This window comes from Arachis ipaensis, chromosome B2 (assembly GCF_059453495.1).
Source record: "Arachis ipaensis isolate K30076 ecotype BB chromosome B2, ASM5945349v1, whole genome shotgun sequence".
In the NCBI taxonomy this organism is placed as follows: Eukaryota; Viridiplantae; Streptophyta; class Magnoliopsida; order Fabales; family Fabaceae; genus Arachis; species Arachis ipaensis.
The window spans coordinates 35,429,080-35,436,932 of NC_142437.1; the positions used below are offsets into that span (position 1 = coordinate 35,429,080).

General features: G+C 40.6%; 1 non-coding gene across 1 annotated transcript; it reads right to left on the reverse strand.

The window, feature by feature from the left end:
• Positions 1 to 239: 239 nt before the first annotated feature.
• On the reverse strand, positions 240 to 347 carry LOC148573574 (small nucleolar RNA R71). Its single transcript, XR_015906238.1, has one exon. It is a non-coding gene; the product is annotated as a small nucleolar RNA R71 (small nucleolar RNA).
• Positions 348 to 7,853: the final 7,506 nt, after the last annotated feature.

The window sequence follows — 7,853 nt, forward strand, 5'->3', positions numbered from 1 at the left end:
AGTTTCATGGACTTCCATCTAAAGATCCTTTTCAGTTCTTAACTGAGTTCTTGCAAATATGTGATACTGTTAAGACTAATGGAGTAGATCCTGAAGTCTACAGGCTCATGCTTTTCCCTTTTGCTGTAAGAGACAGAGCTAGAATCTGGTTGGACTCTCAACCCAGAGACAGCCTGAACTCTTGGGATAAGCTGGTCACGGCTTTCTTAGCCAAGTTCTTCCCTCCTCAAAAGCTGAGCAAGCTTAGAGTGGATGTTCAAACCTTCAGACAGAAAGAAGGTGAATCCCTCTATGAAGCTTGGGAAAGATACAAGCAGCTGACCAAAAAGTGTCCTTCTGACATGCTTTCAGAATGGACCATCCTGGATATATTCTATGATGGTTTATCTGAGCTATCAAAGATGCCATTGGATACTTCTGCAGGTGGATCCATTCACCTAAAGAAAACGCCTGCAGAAGCTCAAGAACTCATTGACATGGTTGCTAATAACCAGTTTATGTACACTTCTGAGAGGAATCCTGTGAGTAATGGGACGCCTATGAAGAAGGGAGTTCTTGAGGTTGATACTCTGAATGCCATATTGGCTCAGAACAAAATATTGACTCAGCAAGTCAATATGATTTCTCAGAGTCTGAATGGAATGCAAGCTGCATCCAACAGTACTCAAGAGGCATCTTCTGAAGAAGAAGCTTATGATCCTAAGAACCCTGCAATAGCAGAGGTGAATTACTTAGGTGAACCTTATGGAAACACCTATAACTCATCATGGAGAAATCATCCAAATTTCTCATGGAAGGATCAAAAGCCTCAACAAGGCTTTAATAATGGTGGAAGAAACAGGTTTAGCAATAGCAAGCCTTTTCCATCATCCACTCAGCAACAGACAGAGAATTCTGAGCAGAACCCATCTAGCTTAGCAAACTTAGTCTCTGATCTATCTAAGGCCACTGTGAGTTTCATGAATGAAACAAGGTCTTCCATTAGAAATTTGGAAGCACAAGTAGGCCAGCTGAGTAAAAGGATCACTGAAATCCCTCCTAGTACTCTCCCAAGCAATACAGAAGAGAATCCAAAAGGAGAGTGCAAGGCCATTGACATCAGCACCATGGCCGAACTTGTAAGGGAAGGGGAGGACATGAATCCCAAGGAGGAAGACCTCCTGGGACGTCCAGTGATCAATAAGGAGCTTCCCTCTGAGGAACCAAAGGACTCTGAGGCTCATCTAGAGACCATAGAGATTCCATTGAACCTCCTTATGCCCTTCATGAGCTCTGATGAGTATTCCTCTTCTGAAGAGAATGAGGATATTACTGAAGAGCAAACTGCCAAGTTTCTTGGTGCAAACATGAAGCTGAATGCCAAATTATTTGGTATTGAAACTTGGGAAGATGAACCTCCCTTGTTCACCAATGAGCTAAGTGATCTGGATCAACTGACATTGCCTCAGAAGAGACAGGATCCTGGAAAGTTCATAATACCTTGTACCATAGGCACCATGATCTTTAAGGCTCTGTGTGACCTTGGTTCAGGAATAAACCTCATGCCCCTCTCTGTAATAGAGAAACTAGGAATCTATGGGGTGCAAGCTACTAAAATCTCATTAGAGATGGCAGATAATTCAAGAAAACAGGCTTATGGACAAGTAGAGGATGTGTTAGTAAAGGTTGAAGGCCTTTACATCCCTGCTGATTTCATAGTCTTGGATACTGGAAAGGAAGAGGATGAATCCATCATCCTAGGAAGACCTTTCCTGGCCACAGCAAGAGCTGTAATTGATGTGGACAGAGGAGAATTGATCCTTCAATTAAATGAGGACAACCTTGTGTTTACAACTCAAGGATCTCTCTCTGCATCCATGGAGAGGAAGCATAAAAAGCTTCTCTCAAAGCAGAGTCAACCAAAGCCCCCACAGTTAAACTCTAAGTTTGGTGTTGGGAGGCCACAACCAAACTCTAAGTTTGGTGTTGAACTCCCATATCCAAACTCTAAGTTTGGTGTTGGAGAGTCTCAACAATGCTCTGAACATCTGTGAGGCTCCATGAGAGCCCACTGTCAAGCTACTGACATTAAAGAAGCGCTTGTTGGGAGGCAACCCAATTTTTATTTATCTAACTATATTTTTCTTAGTTATATGTCTTTATAGGTTCATGATCATGTGGGGTCACAAAATAAATATAAAAATTGAAAACGGAATCAAAAACAGCAGAAGAAAAATCACACCCTGGAGGAAGCATCTGCCTGGCGTTCAACGCCAGAACAGAGCATGGTTCTGGCGCTGAACGCCCAAAATGGGCAGCATCTGGGCGCTGAACGCCCAGAACAAGCATGGTTCTGGCGTTCAACGCCAGAAATGGGCAACAAATGGGCGTTGAACGCCCAAAATGGGCACCAACCTGGCGCTGAACGCCCAGAGTTGTGTGCAAGGGCATTTTACATGCCTAATTTGGTGCAAGGTTGTAAATCCTTAAACACCTCAGGATCTGTGGACCCCACAGGATCCCCACCTACCTCCACTCACTTCTTCTCACCCCTCTTTCACACAATCCCATAAACACTCTTCCCCAAAACTCTTCACCAATCACCTCAAACTCTCTTCCCCATCACCTCTTCTCCACTCACATCCATCCACTCTTCCCCATAAACCTACCTCATAAACTCCACCTACCTTCAAAATTCAAAACCAATTCCCCACCCAAACCCACCCATATGGCCGAAACCTTCCCCCCTCCCTTCCCTATATAAAGCCCTCCATTCTTCTTCAAATTCATACAACACAACCCCTCTATACCCTTCTTGGCCGAAACACAACACCTTCCCCCTCTCCTCCATATCTTCTTCTTCTTCCTCTATTCTTTCTTTTATTGCTCGAGGGCGAGCAATATTCTAAGTTTGGTGTGGTAAAAGCATAAGCTTTTTGTTTTTCCATTACCATTGATGGCACCTAAGACCGGAGAATCCTCTAGAAAGGGGAAAGAGAAGACAAAAGCTTCCACCTCCGAGTCATGGGAGATGGAAAGGTTCATCTCCAAATCCCATCAAGACCACTTCTATGATGTTGTGGCCAAGAAGAAGGTGATCCCTGAGGTCCTTTTCAAACTCAAAAGAAATGAGTATCCGGAGATCCGACATGAAATTCAAAGAAGAGGTTGGGAAGTTCTAACAAATCCCATCCAACAAGTCGGCATCCTAATGGTTCAAGAGTTCTATGCCAATGCATGGATCACCAAGAACCATGATCAAAGTAAGAACCCGGATCCAAAGAACTATGTTACAATGGTTCGGGGGAAATACTTGGATTTTAGTCCGGAAAATGTGAGGTTGGCGTTTAACTTGCCTATGATGCAAGGAGATGAACGTCCCTACACTAGAAGGGTCAACTTTAATCAAAGGTTGGACCAAGTCCTTATGGATATATGTGTGGAAGGAGCTCAATGGAAGATTGACTCCAAAGGCAAGCCGGTTCAACTAAGAAGATTGGACCTCAAGCCTGTGGCTAGAGGATGGTTGGAATTCATCCAATGCTCCATCATCTCCACTAGCAACCGATCTGAAGTTACTGTGGATCGGACCATCATAATTCATAGCATCATGATTGGAGAGGAAATAGAAGTTCATGAAGTCATCTCTAATGAACTCCATAAAATAGCCGAAAAGTCATCCCCCATGGCAAGGCTAGCTTTTCCTCATCTTATTTGCCATCTATGTTACTCAGCTGGAGCTTTCATAGAAGGAGACATTCCTATTAAGCAAGAGAGCCCATTTATGGAGCTCAAAAGGCGCAAGAAGCTCATCACCATGAGATCCCGGAAATGCCTCAAATGCATTTTCCTCCACAAAATTATTGGGAGCAAATCAACACCTCCCTAGAAGAATTAAGTTCCAACATGGGACAATTAAGGGTGGAACATCAAGAGCAATCCATCATGCTCCATGAAATAAGAGAAGATCAAAAAGCAATGAGGGAGGAGCAACAAAGACAAGGAAGAGACATAGAAGAGCTTAAGGACATCATTGGTTCCTCAAGAAGGAAACGCCACCATCACTAAGGTGGATTCATTCCTTGTTCTTATTTCTTCTGTTTTTCGTTTTCTATGTTGTGTGCTTATCTATGTTTGTGTCTTCATTACATGATCATTAGTAGTTAGTAACTATGTCTTAAAGTTATAAATGTCCTATGAATCCATCACCTCTCTTAAATAAAAAAAATGTTTTAATTCAAAAGAACAAGAAGTACATGAGTTTTGAATTTATCCTTGAACTTAGCTTAATTATATTGATGTGGTGACAATACTTCTTGTTTTCTGAATGTATGCTTGAACAGTGCATATGTCTTTTGAAGTTGTTGTTTAAGAATGTTAAATATGTTGGCTCTTGAAAGAATGATGACTAGGAAATATGTTATTTGATAATCTGAAAAATCATAAAAATGATTCTTGAAGCAAGAAAAAGCAGCAAAGAACAAAGCTTGCAGAAAAAAAAATAGGCAAAAAAAAATATAGAAAGAAAAAGAAAAAGCAAGCAGAAAAAGCCAAAAGCTCTTAAAACTAAGAGGCAAAAGCAAAAAGCCAATAACCCTTAAAACCAAAAGGCAAGGGTAATTAAAAAGGATCCCAAGGCTTTGAGCATCAGTGGATAGGAGGGCCTAAAGGAATAAAATCCTGGTCTAAGCAGCTAAACCAAGCTGTCCCTAACCATGTGCTTGTGGCGTATAGGTGTCAAGTGAAAACTTGAGACTGAGCGGTTAAAGTCAAGGTCCAAAGCAAAAAAAAAAAGAGTGTGCTTAAGAACCCTGGACACCTCTAATTGGGGACTTTAGCAAAGCTGAGTCACAATCTGAAAAGGTTCACCCAATTATGTGTCTGTGGCATTTATGTATCTGGTGGTAATACTGGAAAACAAAGTGCTTAGGGCCACGGCCAAGACTCATAAAGAAGCTGTGTTCAAGAATCATCATACTGAACTAGGAGAATCAATAACACTATCTGAACTCTGAGTTCCTATAGATGCCAATCATTCTGAACTTCAATGGATAAAGTGAGATGCCAAAACTATTCAAGAGGCAAAAAGCTATAAGTCCCGCTCATTTAATTGTAGCTATGTTTCATTGATAGTTTGGAATTTATAGTATATTCTCTTCTTTTTATCCTATTTGATTTTCAGTTGCTTGGGGACAAGCAACAATTTAAGTTTGGTGTTGTGATGAGCGGATAATTTATACGCTTTTTGGCATTGTTTTTAGTGTGTTTTTAGTAGAATCTAGTTACTTTTAGGGATGTTTTCATTAGTTTTTATATTAAATTCACATTTCTGGACTTTACTATGAGTTTGTGTGTTTTTCTGTGATTTCAGGTATTTTCTGGCTGAAATTGAGGGACTTGAGCAAAAATCAGATTCAGAGGTTGAAGAAGGACTGCTGATGCTATTGGATTCTGACCTCCCTGCACTCAAAATGGATTTTCTGGAGCTACAGAACTCGAAATGGCATGCTTCCAATTGCATTGGAAAGTAGACATCCAGGGCATTCTAGCAATATATAATAGTCCATACTTTGCCCAAGTTTAGATGACGCAAACTGGCGTTCAACGCCAGCTCTCTACCCAATTCTGGCGTCCGGCGCCAGAAACAAGCTGCAAAGTGGAGTTCAACGCCCAAACTGGCACCAAAACTGGCGTTCAACTCCAGGAATGACCTCTACACATGTAACACTCAAGCTCAGCCCAAGCATACACCAAGTGGGCCCCGGAAGTGGATTTATGCATCAATTACTTACTTCTGTAAACCCTAGTAGCTAGTTTATTATAAATAGGACCTTTCACTATTGTATTAGACATCTTTGATCAGTTGTATGCTATCTTAGATCACGTTTTAGGGGCTATCCATCTCGGCCATGCCTGGACCTTTCACTTATGTATTTTCAACGGTAGAGTTTCTGCACTCCATAGATTAAGGTGTGGAGCTCTGCTGTTCCTCAAAGATTAATGCAAAGTACTACTGTTTTCTATTCAGTTCATCTTATTTTGCTTCCAAGATATTCATTCGCACTTCAATCTGAATGTGATGAACGTGAAAATCATCATCATTCCCTATGAACGTGTGCCTGACAACCACTTCCGTTCTACATTAGATTGAATGAGTATCTCTTAGATCTCTTAATCGGAATCTTCGTGGTGTAAGCTAGAATGATGGCGGCATTCAAGAGAATCCGGAAGGTCTAAACCTTGTCTGTGGTATTCCGAGTAGGATTCAATGATTGAATGACTGTGACGACCTTCAAACTTGCGATTGCTGGGCGTAGTGACAGACGTAAAAGGATAGTAAATCCTATTCCAGCATGATCGAGAACCGACAGATGAATAGCCGTGCCGTGACAGGGTGCGTTGACCATTTTCACTGAGAGGATAGGATGTAACCATTGACAAGGGTGATGCCTCCAGACGATTAGCCGTGCCGTGACAGGGCATTTGGATCATTTTCCCGAGAGAAGATCGAAAGTAGCCATTGACAATGGTGATGCATTACATAAAGCCAGCCATGGAAAGGAGTAAGACTGATTGGATGAAGATAGCAGGAAAGCAGAGGTTCAGAGGAACGAAAGCATCTCTATTCACTTATCTGAAATTCTCACCAATGATTTACATAAGTATTTCTATCCCTATTTTATTAATTATTTTCGAAAACCCCATTACTATTTTATATCCGCCTGACTGAGATTTACAAGGTGACCATAGCTTGCTTCATACCAACAATATCCGTGGGATTCGACCCTTACTCACGTAAGGTATTACTTGGACGACGCAGTGCACTTGCTGGTTAGTTGTGCGAAGTTGTGAACCATGGTATTGGCATCATGTTTTTGGCGCCATTACCAGGGAAAGAAAGAGCGATGAATTTTACATAATCAAAGTGTAATCACAATTTCTACGCACCACTGTACTGAATCCAAGCAATGCGAACGCGTAGATTACGCAGACGCATGACCTGGCAAAAACCCAATCCACGCTAACGCGTGGACGACGCTTCCGCGTGACTTTGCAGTGACCTGTACGTACCAAAAATTACTGGGGGCGATTTCTGGGCTGTTTTTGACCCAGTTTTCGGCCCAGAAAACACAGATTAGAGGCTATAAAGTGGGGGAATCAATCCATTCATTCATACAATTCAGACAACTTTTATATTCACAATTTTTAGGTTTTAGATGTAGTTTTAGAGAGAGGGAGGTTCTCTCCTCTCTCTTAGGTTTTAGAATTAGGATTTCTTTTACTTTATGGTTATTACTCCATTCCAGGTTCAATGTTCCTTTATTTTATTTTCTATTTTTATTTATTCTATTACTTTAATTGTTATTTATCTTTTCAATTTGGCTTATGAATCTTTCCATGTTAGATTTGAATGTTCTATTTAATATAATTTGAGGTATTTCATATTTATGATTGTTTTAGTCTATTTATGGTGCTTCCAATTTAATTTAGATTTTTCTCCTTTTGCTTTTGGTTAAGTAATTGGTAACACTTGAGTTATCAAACTCAGCGGTTGATTGAGAGTTAGAAACTGCTGATTGACTTGGATCCCTCTAAAGCTAGTCTTTCCACAGGATTTGACTAGGACTTGAGGAATCAAGTTAATTGGTCAACTTGACTTTCTTTTATTTAGTAAGGGTTAACTAAGTGGGAGCAAAAGCTAATTCTCATCACATCTGATAAGGATAATTAGGATGGGATTTCCAGTTCTCATACCTTGACAAGAGTTTTTTGAATTATTAATTTATTTTTTTTTGTCATTTAAATTACTTGTTCTCTATTTTAAAAACCCAAAAATATACCTTTTTCATAACCAATAATAAACCATACTTTCC